The sequence below is a fragment of the Pipistrellus hanaki genome (assembly GCF_964339955.1).
Source record: "Pipistrellus hanaki genome assembly, chromosome: 4".
Classification (NCBI taxonomy): Eukaryota; Metazoa; Chordata; class Mammalia; order Chiroptera; family Vespertilionidae; genus Pipistrellus; species Pipistrellus hanaki.
Window position 1 is genome coordinate 11,774,666 of NC_140506.1, and position 22,862 is coordinate 11,797,527.

General features: G+C 39.6%; 1 protein-coding gene across 5 annotated transcripts in view; it reads right to left on the reverse strand.

Annotated features, from left to right (window-relative positions):
* The window catches only part of CTNND2 (catenin delta 2), a 715,685-nt gene that overhangs the window by 553,839 nt on the left and 138,984 nt on the right, over nt 1-22,862 (reverse strand). The gene's annotated exons all lie outside the window — the stretch shown is intronic.

Here is a 22,862-nt window from a genome sequence, read left to right on the forward strand (position 1 = left end):
TCATGCCTCAGCCATTGCTAAGAGAATATGCAAGGGCCTGCCGAGGGGAGAATGAAACATAAGTGAGTAGAAACTGGGCATCCAGTTGTCCCAGCTGACATCCAGCTGACCCCAGACGACATATAAGGGAGGACAACTCAGATCAGCAGAGCTGAGCTGTGAGCAATAAATGCTTCCTGTTGTGTAGCACTGAGATTTTGTAGTTGTTTATTATACAGCATTACTGTGGTAAGGGATAACTAATACAGCTGTCAATCCTTAGGTATCTCTGATTGTAGCTCCCAGTTTATTTCCCTCTTCTGACAGATACTAGTTAAAATTCGTCTCAGACTTACATCTCCATGTCAGTTTCTCCAATCCACAGCCAAATACCTAAATGGAATACATGAAGGAGGTGCTTGAGAGCACTTGCTTTACTGTATTTCCTGCTGACATGATGCCTCATGTTTAGACCAGTCATTGTCCTTGATCTGGTTCTGGTCTTCTTCCATATCATTTAATTCTTCTATCCACCCACCAAATCACCCATCTCCTCTTCCTCAGGGAGCAGAGAGATAACTGCACAGGGGTATTTAGTAAGTAAATAAAAATAACTTTAAGTCTTCTGTGTCTGAAAATTTTTTTTATTACATGTTTTGATTGATTTTAGAGAGAGAAGAAGGGAGAAGGAGAAAGAGAAAAAACACTGATGTGAGAGAGAAACATTGACTGGTTGCCTCCCATATGCACCCCAACCGAGGACTGAACCCACATCTAGGCATGTGCCTTGACCAGGAATCAAACTGGCTACACTCAACCTACTGAGCCACAGGGGCCCTGGAAAAATAAAGAAAAAAGATAGTTCTTTTAAAGACTGATTTTAATTATTTATCTAGATATCTTACATATTTTCCAAATAATTATAACTTGGAATAAGATACAAAATATATTTTTATCAAAACCAAATGTCTTTGAAATATGAAGAAGGAGCAAGGAAATATCATCCTGGAGGGAAAGATTCAAGAGATCATCCCTTGTGTGAGAGATTCTCCTGAAATCTTTGTGTAGCATCTCAGTGTGTGTACCAGAACCTGTATCTCAAGGCATCATTCATCCACAGTCCTACAATTTTTGCATTTTTCATGAGGAGGATATAGAATTAGAAAGGACTTTTGAACAAAAATTTTGAATATGCTGTTTTAACCACAATGACAAAAGACTAACTGTAGTCAGGCCCCTCTGAAATTAATTACCTAAGAATCCTCAATGGTGCTCGTCCTATCAATCTTGTTCAGGTTTGACCTGAAAGGACCACCTACAAAGGTGTGAAGACAGCTCACACTTCAGAACAATTCCATGCATGGCCTTGGCTGACACTCACTACATGAAGATTAATTATGGAGCCTTCTCAGCATACAGGTGCCTGCCTAATGAGAACTGAAGTGACACATACCATTTTTCACTTAGGTCAAGAAACAGATGACAGAAAGTAGCAGATGGTTAACTTTAACATGGGCCTGATGAAAATATGAGTGACTGCCTCTCAAGGGCTGAAGGCATGTCCATCACACACAGGAATCCCAGACCCAAGCCCTGAGCATCAGGGATGCAGCTCAAGTTCTGGTTCCCAGGCGATGGCAAACATGAGTGGAGGTCACTAAGGTTCAGAACCGAATGTTCTAGTCCTAGAGATTCCATTTACTACATTAGCTCTAATGAATGCATTCCCACTTTAATCCGTAATAAGACAAATACCCTTAAGCTTACAGGCTCAATGAATATACACTCAGCTTGTTTCTTTGGAGACTCTCTGTCAGGCCTAATGATGACATGGTTGTTATAGGTTAGTTGTGGCTCATGGTTAAAAGGGAAAAGCTGCCTCCAAGAAGGATGTTTATTTGGCCCCCTTCCCTGAAATTGGCTGGAATTAGAGAAAATAATTGATGCAATCACAATAAGAAAAATGGAAAATATCTATAACACAAACACAAACTCAGTGGCACTCAACTAAGGACAACCAAGGCCAATGTGTTTCTCTCCAGAGCTTGAGCAGAAGGCAGATTTCTCTGGAATTAAATAAGGGAATGCTCACTGTCTTACCCAATGATCTATTTTCTGACAATTAAATAGAGAAACTGTCTGAAGATGAAGCCAGAGGATAAAGAAAGAAAATAGTTACAAGCATTTGAAGAACTGATAATTGTCAGTAGTATGGGAATAATTAATCAAATACCCAATCAAACACTATCAGGGGCACACACCACACTGACCTCTGCCAGGCTGATACACTCCTTTTCCTCCAGTCCAAGGAAGCTTCCCATTGTTTGTATGGGAACAGACCACATCAGAGTAATATGCCAGCCAAAAGGACCTCCCCTACCCAGTTCCATGCTTAAGCCCATCTTATGCCAGTCCTCCCTATGTGTGTCCCCCCCCCTCTCTCTCTCTCTCACACACACACACACACACACACACACACACACACACACACACACACATATATATATACACACACACACACACACACACACACACCACAGGCCCAGTGCATGAAAATTCATACACTGGAGGGGGGTTCCCTCAGCCTAGCCTGGCCCCTCTCACAGTCTGGGAGCCCTCAGAACCAGGAGGCGACTCAGCGGTCAAGGGAAGGTGATGCCCTATCAGACCTCCGCTGCTGCAACTGCTGGCAGGGCAAGCCTCAGCCAGCCCTGTTTACCTGAGCCTTGGGTGGCCCTGGGCGCTGGGGGGTTGAGGGGACTGGGGGACTCCAGAGGCAGGCATGCCTGCCACCCCAGAAAAACTGAGGGGGCTGGGTGCCACCATTTGTAGCTGTGGGTGCGGACATCTTTGAGGGGGGGGCAGCCAATTAGCATATCCCTCTTTATTAGATAGGATAGGCACATAAATAAAGTGATATTTGGAATAAGACATCTGAGGCTGAAGAGTGAGTTAGAGGAAGGAATGTGAAACTTCTCTCTATTCATACATTTTGATTCTCTTGAAATATCATTTTGTTATGTGTGTGTGTGTTTTTAAATATATTTTATTGATTTGTTACAGAGAGGAAGAGAGAGGGACAGAGAACTAGAAACATCGATGAGAGAGAACCACCAATCAGCTGCCTCTTGCACACCCCCACTGGGGATGTGCCCACAACTAAGGTACACACCCTTGACCAGAATCAAACCTGGGACCTTTCAGTAGCAGGCCAATGCTCTATCCACTGAGCCAAACCGGTTTTGGCCTGTTATATGTTTTACTTTAATCTGAGTTGAGCTGGCCTCTAGAGAGACTAAATCTTTCTTCAGGGAAATATTGCAATGTAGTGTCAAATTTGAACCTTTGCTCCATCCACCCCCTGCCAAACCCTCATCCACACATGCTCAGGAATTCCCTGTTCCAGACTCAGTTCCCACTCCTCCTTCCTCCCCCCATTTCCCACCTGTGTCCACTGTGCCCTGAAATTCTCCCCATCAGTAACCAGCAGGCTCCCCTATAGCTTCCTCCTGTCCATGGTGCACAGACTTTAGATTGCCCCCCCCTCGCCACCCATAGACACACTTGTCTGTCTCCTGGCATTTACAACGTTGCATTATCCTTTCCTCTTTAGTGTGGGCAGGAGCTGTGACTTGCTTCTAACAAACAGGATATGGCAGAGTGAAAGGATGTCATACCTGTGATTGCACTACATCATCTAAGATTCCATCTGGCCAATACTCACTGGAGAGACTCTCCTGCTGGCCTGAGGAGGTAAGCAGCCACATTGGGAAAGTCCCCAGGGACTGACTCTTAGGCTGTGGGCAGACTCTAGCCCCTGACCAGCAAGAACCGGGACCCTCAGATGTAAAAGTGCAAGGAAATAAATTTTGCAAGTACTTTGGGTGAAGATGGAAGCAGATACCTCCTCAGATAGCTTTCAGAAGAAAACCCAACCCAGCCACATCTGGATCCTGAGCAAAGAACCCAGATAAACCTTTCCTGAACTTCAGACACACAGAAACAGTGAAATAATAAATGTGTGTTGTTCATTTCCCTGGGTGTGATCTGAACTATGGTGACAAAACACACACAGAGGAGAGACCAGTGTTCTCCAACCATTTTTGAAAAAGTCAAGTTTATAGCGGTAAAATTTACTTAAGTAAAATCCACACTTGTTAGGTATAAAATTTAACAAATTTAGACAAATGTCTACAAGCATGTAAGCAACCTGACAAGAAAGATATAGAATAGCTTTATCAACCCAAGGAGTATCCTCCTGCCCCTTTTCCCCAGGCATCCACTGAAATATCTGTCTGTAGCTTTATGTTTTGTTTGTTTGTTTGTTTGTTTGTTTGTTTGTTTTAAATATATTTTATTGATTTTTTACAGAGAGGAAGAGGGAGGGTTAGAGAGTCAGAAACATCGATGAGAGAGAATCATTGATCAGCTGCCTCCTACACACCCCCTACTGGGGATGTGCCCACAACCAAGGTACATGCCCTTAACCTGAATCGAACCCGGGACCTTTCAGTCCACAGGCTGATGCTCTATCCATTGAGCCAAACCGGTTTCGGCTGTAGCTTTCTTTTTATGTGAATGCTTTATAAATGGAATCAGAGACTAAGTGCCCTCTTATGTCTGTCTTCTTTCTCTTCACATAATGCTTTTGAGATTCATCTAGGCATTGCATGACTAGCTCCTTTTACTTTCTGAACTTGCTCACCAGGGTAGCCACTACAGTAAAACATTAAAAACAAAGCATCCCATCACTGGGAACTTTGACAATTTGTGACTTCGGAAACAGAGCAGGCCTGCTGGAACCATCCTCTCCTGGACATGCACGAACCTAATGATGTTCCCCAGCCTCCATTCAGAGGCAGAGGATGACCCCATCGGACAGCTGCCTTCATTCTGTTTTGTTAATCTTTACCTGAGGATATTTTAACATTGATTTTTAGAGGGAGTAGAAGGGAGGGGGAGGGATACAGAAAGAACACCCACATACGAGAAACTCATAGATTGCTTGCTTCCCATATTCTCCCCAACCAGGGCAGGGGATCTAACCTAAAACCAAGGTAGGTGCCCTTGACCAGAATCTAACCCAGGATCCTTCAATCTGCAGGCCAATGCTCTATCCACTGACAAAACTGGCTATAGAGACGGTGTTTGCCTTATTTTTAAATTTTATTTTAATCTTTATTTTTGAACTTATTACATAGACCCCTTTTTCACCCATTGACCTATTTTAGTCCATCCCAACCCCCTCCCCCAACCACAGGCCCTGTTCATGGGTAATACAGATATGCGTACTGCAAGTGATCCAACCCTTAAAAACCTCAAATAAATCCAAAAGTCAAAATGACTTTTTACTTTTCCAGGCTTTGTAGTCAAGAAAGATATTTCAAAAAAGGCTACAACAGATGATGAGTGACAATCCACCATGCCCAAACCAGGAACAAAGGACATGTGGCCGCCACAGTACAGAGTAAATGATAAAAGTTCAATTATTTTTTTAGGTAAGACTTAAATAGTAATAAAAATTTCAATGTTTTCTTCCTACTCTCTCTGTTATGGAAATAACATTTTATAAGCAAAATTTTAGAACAGTAACAACTTATGATTATAAAATCCGTAAATTAAAATTTTCCCTGCTTTCCCAAGGGATGAAAAGCTTCAAAAAAGCCTTGAAGGCCGTCAATGTGACCATGTAGATAACTCACTGTGCGACTTTCCTTAACCTTCTGGAGCTTTCAGTTCTACATCTTCAAAGAGAGTTACGTATTTCTAAGAACTTTTTAACTCTAAATTTCTGTCTTGTGCTAATTCTAGGACATTTTTTATGACTCTAAATGGAAACTCATATGTTGTCAGGAAAAATACATATTGTCGGTTAATAATATTTTTTAAAAGGTAGGATTTTAAACCTGTGTATTATGTGACATTCAGTTAGCCCCAACTCCTGGTGACCCTGTGAATGAGTAGTGGCCACAATGTCCTGTTCTCACCTGCCCTACTCAGCTCCTGAAAGACTTGTACCTATGGCTCCTTTTATGGAGTCAATACATCTCATATCTGGCCTTCCTTTTTTCCTGCTGCTTTTATTTTTCCCAGCATAACCGTCCTTTCCAAAGACCCTGCCTTCTCATGATGTGCCTGGTGTGGAACAACGGAACTTCTGCCATGTTGGCTTCCAGGGATATTTCAGGTTTAATTTGCTCTAGGACCCATCTGTTCATCCTTCAGGCAGTCCAGGGGATTCAACGTGCTCCTTCCACAGCACATTTCCAATGTATCCATTTTTCCCCCTAATCAGCTTTCTTCACTATCCAGCTTTCACATCTGTACATAGTAAATGGAACTAGGAGGCTGTGGATGACCTTAGCCTTTGTCTCTAATGACACATCTTTGTTCTTGGTGATCTTCGTAATACTTCCATTGCTGCCCTTCTAGGCCTCAGACTTCTCTTGATTTCCAGGCTGATCTACATTTGAACTGAGCATGGAACCAAGGTAGGTAAAATATTTAACAATTTCAGTGTCTTTATTGTCTGTGTGAAAGTTGTGTGTTTCTTCTGTAGTCATGATTTCCGTCTTCTGGATGTTCAGATGCTGCCCTGCTTTGGCACTTTCTTCTTCCACTTTCATCAGAAGTCATTTCAGATCATTGCTGCTTTCTGCCAGTAAGATGGTGTCATCTGCATATCTTAAGTTAATAATATTTCTTCCGCCAATTTTCACTCCAACTACCTCTTTGAGTCTAGTCCAGTTTTTCCTAGGATATGTTCTGCATAAAGATTAAATGGGGAGATAAAGTGTACCCTTCTCTGACACCTTTGCCCATGGGAAACCATCTCTCTCTCTCCATATTCTGTCCTATCAGCTTCCTGTCCACAATCCAGGTTCTGCATCAGGATAATCGAGTGGAGAAGCACATCCATTTCTTTCAGAACAACCCATGGCTTTTCATGATCCACATAATCACGGCTTTCCTTAGTCTACAGAGCATAGAGTAACCTTCTGAAATTCTTTGGAGCACGCCAGTATTCAGCGAATGCTCACAATTGGATCTCAAGTGCCTGTTTTCTGAATCCAGCTGGACACACAGCATTTCTGGCTCCATATAGAGTAGAAGCCTTTGCTCCATCACCTTGAGGGTGACTTTGCTTGTGTGGGAAATAGAGCAGCTGTCCTGTCCTTACTGTGCTCTTTGGCATCTCCTTTCTTCAAGACTGGGATGTACACTGAATGCTTCTAGTCTACAGGCAGTTGTTCTGTTTCCCATATTTGTTGATTTATTCTTGTCAGGATTTTAACAGATTCGGCCTTAAAATAATTCTATTGGAATCCCATCGATACCTGGTGATTTATTTCTTCCCAATACTTTCAAGGCAGCTTTCGCTGCATTTCTAGAATTGCAGGTTCTTCCTCATTAGAAATCTTAATCAAAGGTGTCTGTTATCCTTAAATGGTAGCTCACATATGTTCACAGGAAATATATTCACATGATTAAGATATATTTTAAAGTTAATGTTTTAAACCTAAAGAATAGTTGAGTGGATTCATCAATGGTAAAATATGAAAATATCCAGTGGAGAGTAATCAGCTGGATCCCATTTCTAGAATAATATAAAATGTGCCTTAGCTTATTGAAGAGAGCCATTAAACATTATAAAGGGGGCTGACAGGTTTTAATTAAGAAAAGACTACATCCTTCTGCAAAGGGTTTAATTGGGGTCCTCTCTAGACATTAGAGAGATTCGAATACTTCTAATGCTATAATAGCACTAACAATGACTCTTTCCTTTACATTCTATTGTATCTGCTAAGATGTCCATCCACACCATCTGAATAAGTACATCTAACACCAGAGGCTTATTTTCCTTGCATGATGAGGCTGGAGGCGTTCAGTCCAGGACTTCTGTGTGTAAAGCGAGGATGCTATGACCTGGGCTCCATCTTTCTTGATGCTCGCCCTGCCTGGATGTGCTGCTGGCCATCTCAGGGCCATGAGCTGCTGTTGTAGTTCCAGGCATGGGTCCACTTTTGAGGCAGGAATCATGGGGAATCACAGTGCACTGACCATTTTCAAAAAAGCAAGAACTGTCTCAAAAATCTCAGCTGGTTTCTGCTTTTATTTGTCAGATCTGTGACTCCGGGCACACCTGGCTACAGAAGACGCTGAAAGATAAAATCACCTCTTCCATTTTTAGAACAGAGTTTGGAAGAGGGAGAGGTAGTTGAACTTGGCCAATCTGCAGTGTCTGGCAGAGACTTGGGAGTTCAAAGTGCTTTTGCAGCCATTATTCTTTAAGAACATTAGTGGCTAGAGTTAACTTCCAGGCCCAGTTAAACAGAGGTGCCAGTGATCTCTCAGTGATTAGAAGTCTGAACTTAGTGGGAGAAGTCTGAACTACACTGTGATAGGGTGTGTGTGTGTTTCGTTGTATAATTAATCATGCAAAAGCTTCTCTTTTTTTCTTATCTATTAAGATACTTGTCAAAATGTCAAATAAAATAAGTTGCTGAAGTAATACTATACTCTAAAATTGTACACAGTAATGCCAAACACTTTCTGAGTTATTTTATTTTTTCCTGTTTACTAAGAACATATGATAAACAGCAGAAACAATGTCAAGTCCAAAGTTATATGCAGAAAGCAAAGATGCATCTCAGAGAGAATTGCTTCCATCATGGTAGACAAAGTATCCAGAAAGATTTAGTCTCTCTAGATGTCATCAGTGAGCACAAGATTGGGATATTTTTATACAGGAATATTTTGTAAAGAACTATATTTTAATATTAAACTCATGTTTTGTTAGTGAAAACATACTACAGTGAAACTGTCATCTAAGTATATTTTAATAACAGAAAATATGCCCATTGAAAGAAAATTAAATGTAGATACTATAAAAATCTCATTGGTAGATTATTACCAAGAGGTGCTTATTTAGGCAAATGCCTGCAGTATTTCATGTAAAACCTATGAATGCAATGCATTCATTTTTGAAATTAACTTAAACCCATAGGGACCTTCCAATGTAGTGAGGGAGAAAGGCACACCAGAAATGCTAATACCATTAACGGGGTACTAAGGATCCCCAGAAGGTGCAGGCAAAGGAGGTAACTATTCCCTGGGGAGGCTGTAGGCAGGGTTTAGCCAAGAACACTTAATTCGGTTCTCGATCTGCTTTGCTTTGTCTCCATTTCCTAAATCACGTGAAGGTTTCATCTGGAAGGATGCACTAATTCCTGCCTGTGACTGTCAACATCCAACCAGAGATCAAATCCCTCATCCCCGCTCTCTCCTATTTGTGTCCATTCCCCAGGCTTCCTGGTTGGGTTAGGCCACCATTTTTTTTCTCTCTCCTGGAGTTTTGCAAAAGCTCCCAACTTCTCAACAAGACTGCTGGGGTCATTGTTTCCCCTCAAAGGATTATCAGATCATAGCATCTCCCTGCTTTAAAACTCAACCAGTGTCACCAGAACAACTACCAGCACCTCCACCTCCTAAGGTGATTTTCCACTCTCTGCAGAACAAAATCTAAACTCTCTCTGTTGGAACACACTGCCTTTTATTATCACCAGGGAAACGGTACAGTTTTCAATTTGGAGTGATAGAGAGGATGACCCAGAAAAGTAATATACAGTATGAATGAAGAGCGGTCCCAAGCCTTCTACTAGTATTCCTGGGTAACCTCATTTCCGGTCTCTGTGCCTGTGGTGACACCATGAGACTCTGTAGTGGCACCGCCTGGTCCCAGAATTCCCGGATATAGATGGCACCCCTCCCCCACCCTCTCACCCCTATTCCCTGCAACTGCTGACAACTTCAGAGGAATTGCCTGCTGGCTGGGGACTACAGACTTTATCCTTAGATCACAGTGGCTCTGTTCTGGAGGCAGCCTGAATGACTGGTCATTGGCAAAGAGAGTTACTTGGGGAAACTTTTATAGTCAACCAACTTCAAACGGGACATTTTCCATGAGTGACACATATGGATTTATTATAACAGATCCACTTATAGGTAAAAGTAATAAGCCTTCTCTCCAATAGCATGGCTAGGATTATTTCTTTGATTTCAGCACACGCTTTGAGAAGAAAACCCATTCTATATAATCTAGACAGCGACTAGGGAAGAACATTACGAAGGCATCTTCACTACATTATCCCTCATCTTCCCTTACTTTTTGCTTGTACTGATTCCTCAAGACACCGATTACATGGTGGCATTCTTTTCTCCTCAATTCTCGGACTAGGGTTAACCATCTCTCTTTCTATGTTATCATATAGCACATCTGCTATGATTTTTATCCTGCAGTTTTGTCAGTCATTCCATTCGTTCCTGCTCTCTATTTAAATTTCTTGAAATAGCACAATTTTTCATTAATCTTTCCAGTTAAGGCATACCATAGTAGAATGAATGTTTGTTGATTGGATAAATCTATATCTAGTTGAATGAACAAATGACTGAATTTTCCCAAGATGCTATTGTATACCTAATTTGCTGCCCCCACTATATGATGCAAATAATCTCATTTAGCACGTCTCTTGCAATGCTCCACAACAGATGCTCTCAAAATCCCAGCCCAAAATATATGAAGAGATATACGGGTTGTGTCTAATTTTAACTGGGTGGAGCCTCCAATAGTTATAAGGAATGAATCCAAGGCTGCGTGTATGTGACAAACTGTATATCTCTTGGAAGTTAAAAAGAACATAGTCAGTGGTTAAATAGTTGAGAAAGAAGCCAAACATGGTTTTCCTGCACACTTATCTCAGAGGCAATAAAAGGATGTCTAAACTTTCTCTTCATTGAAGTTTTATTAATGCAAGCTCTCAAGGTAGATAGATGAAGAAGAAATTGATGACAATCAACACAAACTTCAACTTTATGTATCTAGTCTTACTAAATACCTGAGCCTGCTCCCTCCTTCACTTGCTAGTTATATGGGAAATGTATTTTTTTGTTTCAATTGGCTCAATACCAAGCTATCTTACATAAATGCTCAGCTTTCACTATTGCTTTTTAAATAAAACATTAAGAATGTATCCTTAGGCTAATACCAAATAAAAATAATAGCTAATATTTATCATGTTTTAAGCTCTTTGCATACATTAATTTTGAAATTCTCATAAACTTGTGAGTTAGATATTATTAACCGTATGTTAACAAAGTAAAAAAAAAACTGAAGCATAAATAATTTTAAAAATATACTACAATATGTTTTGTAAAATTCTCAATTAGGAATAACCTTCACATCTTAAGCATTCATTCTTTGCCACATACTATCCAGATGACATTAGGAAACTCATTTCATTAAACCTCAGTTTACTAAAGTATCAGATGAACATTGCAATTGTATAAGCTACTAGGTGAGAAGAATTAGTAAGATAGTAAGATAGCGTGGGTGGTACAAGTACTTGGCTCAGAGTAAGTTCTCAATTTTTAGTTATTATTAATATTATTATTAGAAATTCAAATATGACTTCTAAACTTGGATCTGGAGTTTATAATTTGAGTAATGTTGGACAAGACACTTAAGCGCTATGTTTCCCCAATTTTTTTACCTGTGGGGTGAAATCAACTAAATGTCTCCTGCCAACCATATGATGTAGTTCAAGATTAAACCAAAATATGTTTTCAGAAGAAGTCAGTAAATTGTAAAAGGCTATTCACATACAATCATTTTTTAAGAATCAACTAGGAGAAAATTGCTTTGACCTTTAAAGCTATAATTACCACTTGAGAAAGTCTGAAAGATTCTGAGCTCACACAGCTAAATGTTTTCACTTCATTTTTTTAAATGATAAAGTGGTAGATTACTTTTAAAAATTAGCTTTTGTGAATATATTAAACACAAGAACTCTCATAGATTTTCTTGGATATAGGTCCCTCTATCATAGACTTTGCTGCCATTAATATGGATGAAACTCAGTAAATTTAGTATTCCCATTGATAACACCAAGACATCAAGAAATTATTAAAACATTTTCAGTGTTAGTTTTAATTCACTAAAAGCACATAGAACACTCTTAAGATAAAATTAATTTATGAAGATAATTTAAATAAGAATATCATAATGCTAATAAAGGTCAAATTGTAATGAAATGTAAATTATCCTATCTATTTCAAACTCATTTAACAATTAATGCTAAGCAAATGGGTATAATTTAAATAACATTTTTATAAATTTGAGATATAATTTTACTCTCGTTTCCATATAACAAACAGAGAGTAAAATAACACTAACAGTCATTAATTTCTGAAACTAAAGTTTAGAAACATCACACAATCACTATACTTGATGGCTTAAATTAATTTTAAAAATATACTAATTTAAGAATGAAATTTGTATAACATTAATATTTTATTGGTTATATTCCATAGTAAAATTATAAAGGCTTATAAACTTATTTTCTGTAGAGATATTTAGCACTCAACCACATAAGAACTGTTCTGTGTTCTTTTTCTAGTACTTTCACTAGGAAGAAAAGATCCTACACCAACAACCTCAGTATCATTGGAAAATTTAAAAGTCAGCTTCATTTATTTATTTTTTTGTTAATCCTCACCCAAAGACATTTTTTCCATTGATTTTTAGAGGGAGTGGAAGGAAGAGGGAGAGACACAGAGAGAGAAATATCAATTGTAGAGAGACACATAGATTGGTTGCCTACTGCATTCTCCCAACCTGGGCCAGGGTTAGAGCTTGCAACCCAGGTATGTGCCCTTGACCAGAACTGAACCTAGGATTCTTCAGTCCACTGGGTCAGTGCTCTAACCATTAAACAAAATGGCTAGGGCAAAGTCAACTCCATTTTAATAGGAAGTTATAAAATTTAATGTAGAGCTACAATTCTGAATCTTCTTTAAGGTACAAAAATACAAGAAAAATTGTGATGCATTTGAAGTTATTCTGAAATTAATCAATAGTGGTTGGAAAAACTCCATAAAACTTAACCTTGCCATCTTGGCCTACTGTTCTCCTATGACAAAGGCTATTTGGGTTCCCTGAGGATTCCATGTTACACCCATGGCTGTAACAAGACTGTAGCTTTTACAGCAAGTTAAGTTTTAGTTTAATTACAAACTATGCCTTATAATTAATTTTGTTGCATGAGTTGTGTTTGTTTACTGTGAGTGATGGTTTAATTTATTTTTAAAGAGAACCTGAAAGATTTCCCTCATAATTGTATCTGAAAAAAGAGTGAATGAATCTGATGGTGCAGTGTTCTTGTGGAGCTAAAATTGGTAGAAAATGAAAAAGGAAAACCCCAGAAAAACTGACTGGGAGTGGATCTTTCAGAGAGAGAAGCAGACGCCTCAACAAATCTTTAAATGCTTTTATCATCCCAGAGATAATGACTTATTTCTAGGAACAACTCTGTTTTTCTAAAGATCACTGCCTGAATTCCTCTAAAATACCTTGCTCAACTAGTTACCAAGCATAGCATTTGTGGTTTCACTCACATACATTTAGAGAGAAGTGTGGAAGCAAACTCATTTTAAAGGCAAGAAAAGTAAGGTTTGGGATCCCAACTCTGAAATTTGACAGACCGTAAGCAAGCTTTAGAATTTCTCTTGGTATCATTTCGTTTTAACATGAAGATCATACATCTTTCTTTATATCTAAGTTGTAATAATTCAGGAAGATAAAGGAGGAATATTTATTTGTATAACATTATATAATTTTAGTCAGTCTGGCCTCCCTTTGTGGGAGGCGACCTGGCTGATCAGGGGAAGGCACCAGCCCCATCTCCCCACTGCTGCAGCCATTGCCAGTCACCACAGCCACCAAAGTGTTTTCATCAACACGGACTCCAGTCCCTTCACCATGAAAAAAATGACAACTTTCGTTAGGCACTTTCAAGATGTGTCTTTCATAGGATATGACACTTCTTTCTTTCTTTTTTTAAATCCTCACCTGAGGATATTTTTCTAATGATTTTTAGAGAATATGTAAGAGAAAGGGAAAGACAGAGAGAAACATCAAAATGCGAGGAACACTTTGCATGAGCCTTGACCTGGGCCCCAGCAAGGGAGGAGCTTGCAACCTAGGTACATGCCTTTGATCAGAATCAAACCCGGACCCCACTGTCCGCAGGCCTAGGCATTATCCACTGAGCCAAACCGGCTAGAGCAGGATATGACATTTCTTAGCCCTCCAGCAGCAGAATTTTGTTTTTTCTCCAGGAGTGTGGTGGAAAAGCTCTAGATCACTTTTTTGGATTCTTATACCAAAGTTACTAAGAATATTACAAGCGGCATACAGGGAGCTTAGCCAATGAGCGGTCAGAAAAGGTGTTTCCTCTATACTTCATACCTATCACCTCTGATCTCTGGCTCCACCCCTGCCAAGGCCTAAAGCTTCCGGACCCGGGTAGGGGCCCCCAGATCCCTCTGATTGCTGGATCCACTCCTGCTAAGGCCTAAAGCCTTGGGGCCTGGGCAAGGGACCCCAAGCTCCCCCATGGCAGGCTCTGCCCCTGCCCCTGCCCAGCTCCCTCAGATTGCCCGCTCTGCCCCTGCCCAGGACCAAAGCTTCTGGCCGAGGCTTGGGACCTGGGCATGGTCCCCCCAACTCCCTGCAATCACCCACTCTGCCCTGCCTAGGACCTAAGCCTCTGGTTCCCTCTGATTGCTGGCTCTGCCCCTGCCTAGGAGCCCCCTGGCTCAGTCCCTTCTCAGGTTGCCCAGGACCCACACAGGGCCTATCTCGGAGTGACCTGGGTACTGAGAAAGTTCCCAGGACCCAGGCTGCTGGGCGCCTACATATGCAAATTAACCTCCATCTTTGTTGGTTTAATTTATAGTGGAGGTACAGTCAATTTACATGTTTGACTATTATTAGGTATGATTATTATTATTATTAAGGACAACAATAGTAATTACATAAAAATAAAATGTTGTTTGAGGGAGGCATGATTTCTGTCTTAGATTGAATTTCCCTCTATTGCCCATGTCCAGGCAGACTGATTTAAAAAGAAAAAAAAAACATGCCCCTATTTAATAATCAGTACCCTCTGAGCAAGTTTATTCTTTCTTGACCACTGCAGATGTGAGCTGTGCTATCAGGTATAAACTCCTTATTTACTCATTTTACACATGAAGAGCAGCACCAGACACTGCCTTTACCTTTAGATTGTCACAGCTCTTATTTGTTTGGTAATCTGAAACAACAAGGGACAAGGCAAGTTGTGATAGTTCCTTCTTAGGAAACTCTGGCTCCTTGTGATGACTTCTTAATAAGTATTCCATATAATAGTTAATTACAGAACTCTCTTATTAGTCAATCAAGTCTTTTCACCTAAGGAAAAGATCCTATAACCAACTACAGAATGTTGCCCAAATCACAACAGGAGAGGAGCAGACTTCTCCTTCTGCTCTTTAGAAATTCAATTCTAATTTTGCCAGGAGTGAACATCCTAAAATGCATCAACTCATTGATCACTTTTAAGAAGCATCTGGTATGCATCTTTAAAAAGGGGAAAGTCATGGGTCTTCCTTTAAAAAGCTTACCCACTAAGTCCTAAGTACATGATTTAGCTAAGACACATGGTTGTAAGTCACAGATACTCAATTTGAACTAGTTTAGCAAAAAACAATAATGACAATAAAACAACTGTTAGGGGCAGAAATAGAATATTGGGGACTAGCTATAATTTTAAGAAATTAGAGACCTGATGCATGAAATTTATGCACGGGGGTGGGGGGGGGGGTGTCCCCCTCAGCCAAGCCTGCACCCTCTCCAATCTGGGATCCCTCTGGGGATGTCTGACTGCAGGTTTGTAGGGTCGGAACTAAACCTGCAGTGGGACATCCCTCTCACAATCAGGGACTGATGGCTCTGAATGGATCGCCTGCCTGCCTGATTGATGCCTAACTTCTCCCCAGCCAGCCTGATCACCTTCAACTGCCATCCCCTACAGGCCTGATCCCCCCAACTGTCCTCCTCTGCTGGCTATCTTGTGACAACGTGGGGGTGCCCATCTTGTGACGCAAGGGTGTGAGGGTCAATTTGCATATTACCTCTTTATTATATAGGATATTAATCGTGCTCTGTTAACCATGATTGTTCTTTTCTGATTAGAGAAAGTACACCCTAACCTGGCTGAGAGTTGTACGCCCTGGGATATGGGAGCTCACAATGGAATGCAGTCAGTCCATCCTCCTTTCCTAAGAGCTGCCTATCATTATAAAAAGATTTATAACTTCAAGTCTGAAACAATCTAGTCCTAGAGGAGCATTCCCTTTAAAATCCCCGCAGCACTTATTGCCTGGTCCTGGAGGTGCCCAGAGGCAACCACAATCTTCGACCCGCCCCAAGCCTACATTGCCTGTAACCTACAACCATTACAACTTGCCTACTTCCCCATGCCTATAATTCTTACTTTCCCACGTAACATTTGCCCTTCTACCCAATATAAGCAGCTGGCTTATGGGGAGGGGCAGAGCCAATTTTTGTGGATGACCTACTACTCTTCCATACTGTTGGCATTATTGGGATAAATATTCACATATGATTCAACCCTGTCTCTGCTTAATTGGCTCAAGTAGTGATAGGCAGCCTGGTCCATTGTTTGTCCAATTACAAAACAACAAAAAATAATTTATAAGGAGGATATTAGGATATCTAGTGATATCTCAAAAAGTTCAACAACCGACCACTCTAGATTGCTTCATTGGACAGAAAACAAGGTCTCCAATTACCCAAATCACGTACAGTAGACTGTCAGACTTCACCCAATAAACACTGCTGAGACTAAAAGACTCAGAGAAATGTGCTTCAGTTCTCCGTGGCCAGACAAACATTGGGTGTCTGGGACAGTACATAGAATAGGAGTTTAGGGTGAGCCTGGCAGCCACCCCAAAGAGGTTATGTTTCTCTTCTCTGGTGTACTTCTGGAGTCCTTTACATTATTCTGGAAAAAAGATTTATATTCTTATAAAGTCATTAGGCTTAAAAAATGTATAGTCTAGTCAAAAAATTTAAAAAAATTAAAAAGAGTAGCAATTTAGTTATGCACACAGCTAATTAAGTATATAAGGGATTTGATTTACATGGGTTAAATTGCTCTGGCTCTGAGCTCATTCTTCTGTAGGAACTGTCTCCCTTTCCTTCAAACACAACTATCCCATGTGTGACCAAGACAAGAAGGCAACTTGCTTTCTTTAGTCCCCATACCCCCACCCCCAACCCTCCCCAGACTTCTGGTATCAGACTTGCTCTGGGATTTGGCTACACACTTGTGATTTCAGAGAATTTTAAATCACATAAACACAAATGCCCTGATTTCTAGACACATTTATTTCTTTATGAAGAGTTTAATTAAGAAAAGTGAGGAAAAAAAGATCTACATATTCTCCCAGAAAGTTGAAGGTGGAGAAATTTAACATAGTTAAGTGTAAATCAAGGAACTTCAAAAACTGCCCAACCTCTTTCTTCAACATTATATTTATAGAACATCTCCTGTAAGAATCTGACAATAAATAAAATTCTAAAGGCTAATGTATTTTGGTTCTATCTCTGCCAAATATCCTCTTCCTGTTTCCCAATTTCCTAAGTGACAATCAAACAAAAAGTCAGTTTACCTTTGGGTTTCATGAATTCATCCTGAGTTTAAGGTTGTGTATTTGTTTCATTTTCTAAGAAAGACTGGTGAGGAACAACTCATCAAGTTGATATAAACTAATTAAGAAGCATGGATTCCCATCTGATTGTAATAAACTAATAAATATGTGTAATTTGTATTCTAAGATTTGATTGCCTTTATTTAATCAAACTCAATTTCTGGGAGAAGTTACCTTAACCAAGGCTCAACTGAAGATGGATCATTGGAAATGCTAGCAAGTTGGTGCTGGTGTCAGCCAAGAATATAGATGGTGCTATGTATGCACTCAAAAATATAAATAAAGTAAAAATATGCACACACACACAAAAAAAAATCCCAAATACAAGGGAAATACAAAATAAGCAAATAATGAGCAAATAGTTGAATCACTCAATACTTAGGGAAACAGTATGTTTTCAAAGGGTGGTTTAAATTTATTTTTTAAAAAATAGCCAACAAATACTTGGCATAATTGCATATAAACAAAAAGGACTGGGTATTTGTGTGTTTTTATGTGAAGTTGATGATTCATGTGCTAACATGGTAATTGTTTATTTTTTGTCCCTTTTGCTAAAATAAGGCATGCAGTCTAGTTTGAGGACAAAGATAATCACCTATATATTTTATTAATGAAGATCAGGTTTAGGTTAATGTACCTCAATTTAAGCTGAAAATATCTCATTCCAACCAATTAAATGAGTTTCGATTCAGGTTGTTTACAGAGGAAATTGTAGTTCCAGGGCCTGGGATTCATCAATGTAAATGGGCTAATTCTGAAACCACGTGAAGGTAGCTCACAGGGTTAGACAGAGATCCAATACAACTATTTAAAAAAGGGCAGAAGAGTAAAATCAATATAACAGTGGAGATGAGACCCTGTTCCACACAACTAAGCTAAGGACTTTTATCACAATTTAGGATAACATTTGCTTTTGAGCCAAAATAGAATCGAAAACACAATAAATTAATTTATAAACTCATACCCTCAATACAAATACATGGGAAATAGCTGAAACCGGTCTGGCTCAGTGAATAGAGCATCGGCCTGAGGACTGAAAGGTCCGGGGTTCAATTCTGGTCAAGGGCATGCACCTTGGTTGTGGGCACATCCCCAGTAGGGGCTGTGCAAGAGGCAGCTGATTGATGATTCTCTCTCATTGATGTTTCTAACTCTCTATCCCTCTCTCTTCCTCTCTGTAAAAAAAAAATCAATTATATATATATATATATATATATATATATATATATATATATATATATACATATATATATAATATTATATATATACAAAATTTTTCATATATATATATATATATATATATATATATATGAAAAAATTTTGTGTTTGGAGCTGTTCTGGAGGCTGGCAACCAAAAGTTAGGAGGCTCCCTTGGCCACAACCCTACTCCATAAATAATTCAATAAAGTCAGGTGTTTTTTAGAAAACGATGTAGTTGTTAATTATTATTAGTATTAATAGCAGTGTTATATATCTAGGACTAAAACTTTTCCTTTCTATTAAATCAAGTCACAACAGTGAGGGAAAGGTTTTCAGTATCAGGTTTCCATACAATCCAGAAAAGCTCCCAGTATAGTAAGTTCTTATCCCAGGTCCCCATAGAAGTTGAGTCATCATATAACTACAGGATATTAAAGTTGGGCTGTTGGAAGGTGTTTCAGTGGAGGGTTGAAATCTTGTTCCTGATATAAACAGAATTCCCAACATACAGATATTACACTATAGATTCTTAATGAGAATAGATCCCAAGAAAACAGAAACACCAATCAGAAAAGATATATGCACACCTATGTTCATAGCAGCACAATTTACCACAGTTAAGATTTGGAAACAGCCTAAGTGCCCATCAGCAGATGAGTGGATTAGAAACTGTGGTACTTCTACACAATGGAATACTATTCTGCTTTAAAAGAGAAGGAATTCTTACCATTTGCAACAGCCATGGATGGAACTGGAGAGCATTATGCTAAGCAAAATAAGCCAGTCAGAGAAAGATAAGTATCACATGATCTCACTCATTTGTGGAATATAATGAACAATATAAACTGATGAACAAAAATAGAACCAGAGACAGAGAAGCATCGAACAGATTGTCCAACCTATAAGGAAAGGTGGGGAGGTTAGGGGCTAAGAGATCAACCAAAGGACTTGTATGCATGTATATAAGCATAACCAATGGACACAGACGGGAGGCGGGGATAGCGGAGTGAGAGCATGTGCTAGAGGATGGGGGCAGCTGGGGAGAAGTCAATGGGTGAAAAAGGAGACTTATGTAATACTTTAAACAATAAAGAATTTAAATTAAAAATGAATAAATAAATACATTTTTAAAAAAGAAATAAACTTTAAATATAAGGACTCAGAAAAAATAACTAAATTGCCTCTGGCCATTGACAGGAGGTCTACAGCAGGCAATTTCAGGTCCCTGACAGTAATGTAGTACATGGTACTATTTTTGAAAAGTGTCTGAGTTAGCTAATAGGTGGGTTGGATACAGAGCAGATGTTCTGTTTTCATGGGGCTTCTCCTCTGTTCAGGAAGCGGGTGTGGGTACAGGCCAACAGGGCTATAACTGTACTTCAAACACTGCAAATCAACTCAGACTTAAGCACCTTGAACTGATAACTCAGAATTCTACTTCCCAGAACAGAAGTGATGGCAATCTCAAAATGTGCATTGGGATTGCTTTTACTTGCCTAAAACAATGATGGGATCATCTTGGATGAACTATTTTGTAATTCTAAGTTTTAATTATGTACATAACTTCTTCACCCCACACACCTTCCAGGATATGTAAGCTTCAGAAGGCATCCCAAATAACAACATGTATGGATTTGGTGAATGGATCTATTTAGTATTGGCTACTTTCAATGCTGAAGAATACCTGTCAAAAGTTATATTTGTTAGTTTTGATCTTATTCATATTGTGTCTGTTCTCCTGATAACTAGGCAAGGGGTCCATCTTCTTCCAGAGGCCTGGAGTGAAATGTGAAAGTCAGGACTTGTCATTAGTAAAAAAGGAGGTGATGGTCTTCACTCTTCTATGGAAGTGGACCATATAACTGGCTCCTTTAGAGCCCAAGGTATGGATCTGCACATTCCTCTAATGACTGCAGCTAAGTGACAGCAACTTGAACATGATCGATGGGCTGCCTGAGGCTTTTTACCTGTGCCCCTGATGCAGGCTAGAGATAACGTCCACCCAAGCCACTGCTTCTCAGAAACAGGAATGCTGGAGAAAAGCAATGCTGTGTTTTAACCCACAGAACTCCCTTCCTAACACGTCTCCTCTGCAGACATTCACAATGAGGTATCTAAGTTCCCTGAGTTATTTTTATTTGGACTCCTATTAGCAATTCCTTCAGACTCCGAAAATATAAGGCAGATCAAATTGATGTAAAGTTACACACCTTCCTTTTCTTAGATAAATGAGACCTAGGCAGGCAGGGGAACCATTAAATTTGAAATCAGCAAAATCTTGGTCATAGAGAAATTTTTCTTATAAAAGAACTAGAGGCCAGGTGCATAAAATTTATGCACGGGGTGGGGGTGGGGGAGTCCCCTCAGCCCTGCCTGCACCCTCTCCAATCTAGGACCCCTAGGGGGATGTCTGACTGCCTGTTTAGGCCTGATCCTGGGATCAGGCCTAAAATGGCGCCAGGATCAGGCCTAAAATGGTAGTCAGACATCCTTCTCACAATCTGGGACCGCTGGCTCCTTACTGCTCACAGCCTGCCTGCATGATAATCCCTAACTGTCCCCCTGCCAACCTGATAACCCCTATCTGCCTCTGCCTGCCAGCCTGGTTGCCCCCAACTACACCCCTGCTGGCCTGGTCATCCCCAACTGTTCCTCCTGCCAGCCTGGTTGCCCCTCACTGCACCCCCCCCCCGGCCCCCCTGCGGCCTGGTCACCCCCAATTGCTGCCTCCTCTCCCTGCCCCGCCCCCCCCCAGGATGGTTGCCCATGCAGCCTGCTGTTCAGTGTTTGGTCATCCTTCACTAACCCCCCTGCCAGCCTGGTCACCTCATGCAACCTACTGTTTGGTCATTACTGTGATAACATGCTAGACAATTTGCATATCCCTCTATTATTAGTATAGATAATATAGCAAATGTATCATAAACCATTTTATATCTAAACTAGAGGCCCAATGCACAAAATTCATGCAAGAGTAGGCCTTCCTTTCCCCAGCTGCTGGCAGGGGCTTCCCTCAGGCACCTGGGACCTGGGCTTCCCTAGCAGCCCTGGCTTCATCCTGAAAGCCATCTGGAAGGTTGTCCAGTCAAATTAGTATATTATACTTTTATTACTATAGATTATGAGACAATGTAACATAATGAAAAAGCACTGGATTCAGAATAAAACCATCTAACTTCTCATTTCAATTGGACAGCAATTTCCTATATGGCTTTAGGTAGGTAAAATGAATATATATATATATATATATATATATATATATATATATATATACATATTTTAAATCAGCAACCTTTGATCATAAAAAGAAAATATCACCCAAAATTATTACTAAAGAAAAAAGTCAATTATATATCTGATGAAATGCTTTACATATAGATTTTATAGATATTCATAAATATAAATTGTAAATAAATTTAATATGTGTCCTTTAAAAATGTCTTTGTTATTCTGAGGTATTAATTAACATCATTTCTTGTTCTATGATAATTGCTAGGATACCTGGTTTAGTTTCTCTGAATATTGAAAATGTTTTCCCCATTTACTCCTTCTAGAATATTCTGTCTGTTAATTTCCAACTTTGTGCAAACCCTATGTAGGGCACTGACTATTATACCCAGGACCTTCTGCTTTATAGGTCCTGCCTGTGGCTCCCAGTAATTAAGTAGGACATATTTTCCCAGTGAGTTTGTAAGAGTCTTTAAACTCTTTCTCAAAACTGCTCCAGGCAGCTCCTGTCAAAGTAGACCCAATTATTTATGTACCAGGAAACATAACATGTCTTTTTTTTGGGGGGAGGGGAAAAGTGAATCAACCTAAGTGATCAACAAAGATGGGAAAGTTAAATAACATTGTAATATTAAGTAATTCACAGTGAATCACAGTTCACAGCCTTTAGGGAAATGTTTACAAATAATATTTAATTATATGAAAAACTACTCTTAATGTAATGTTAACTATATCAAGTATAAATATTTATATAGCAAAATATAACACTGAACAAATAATTAAATAGTTGTATAAAAATCTTATAGTAAAATCTCCCTGAATCTTTGTAACAACCTCCAGTT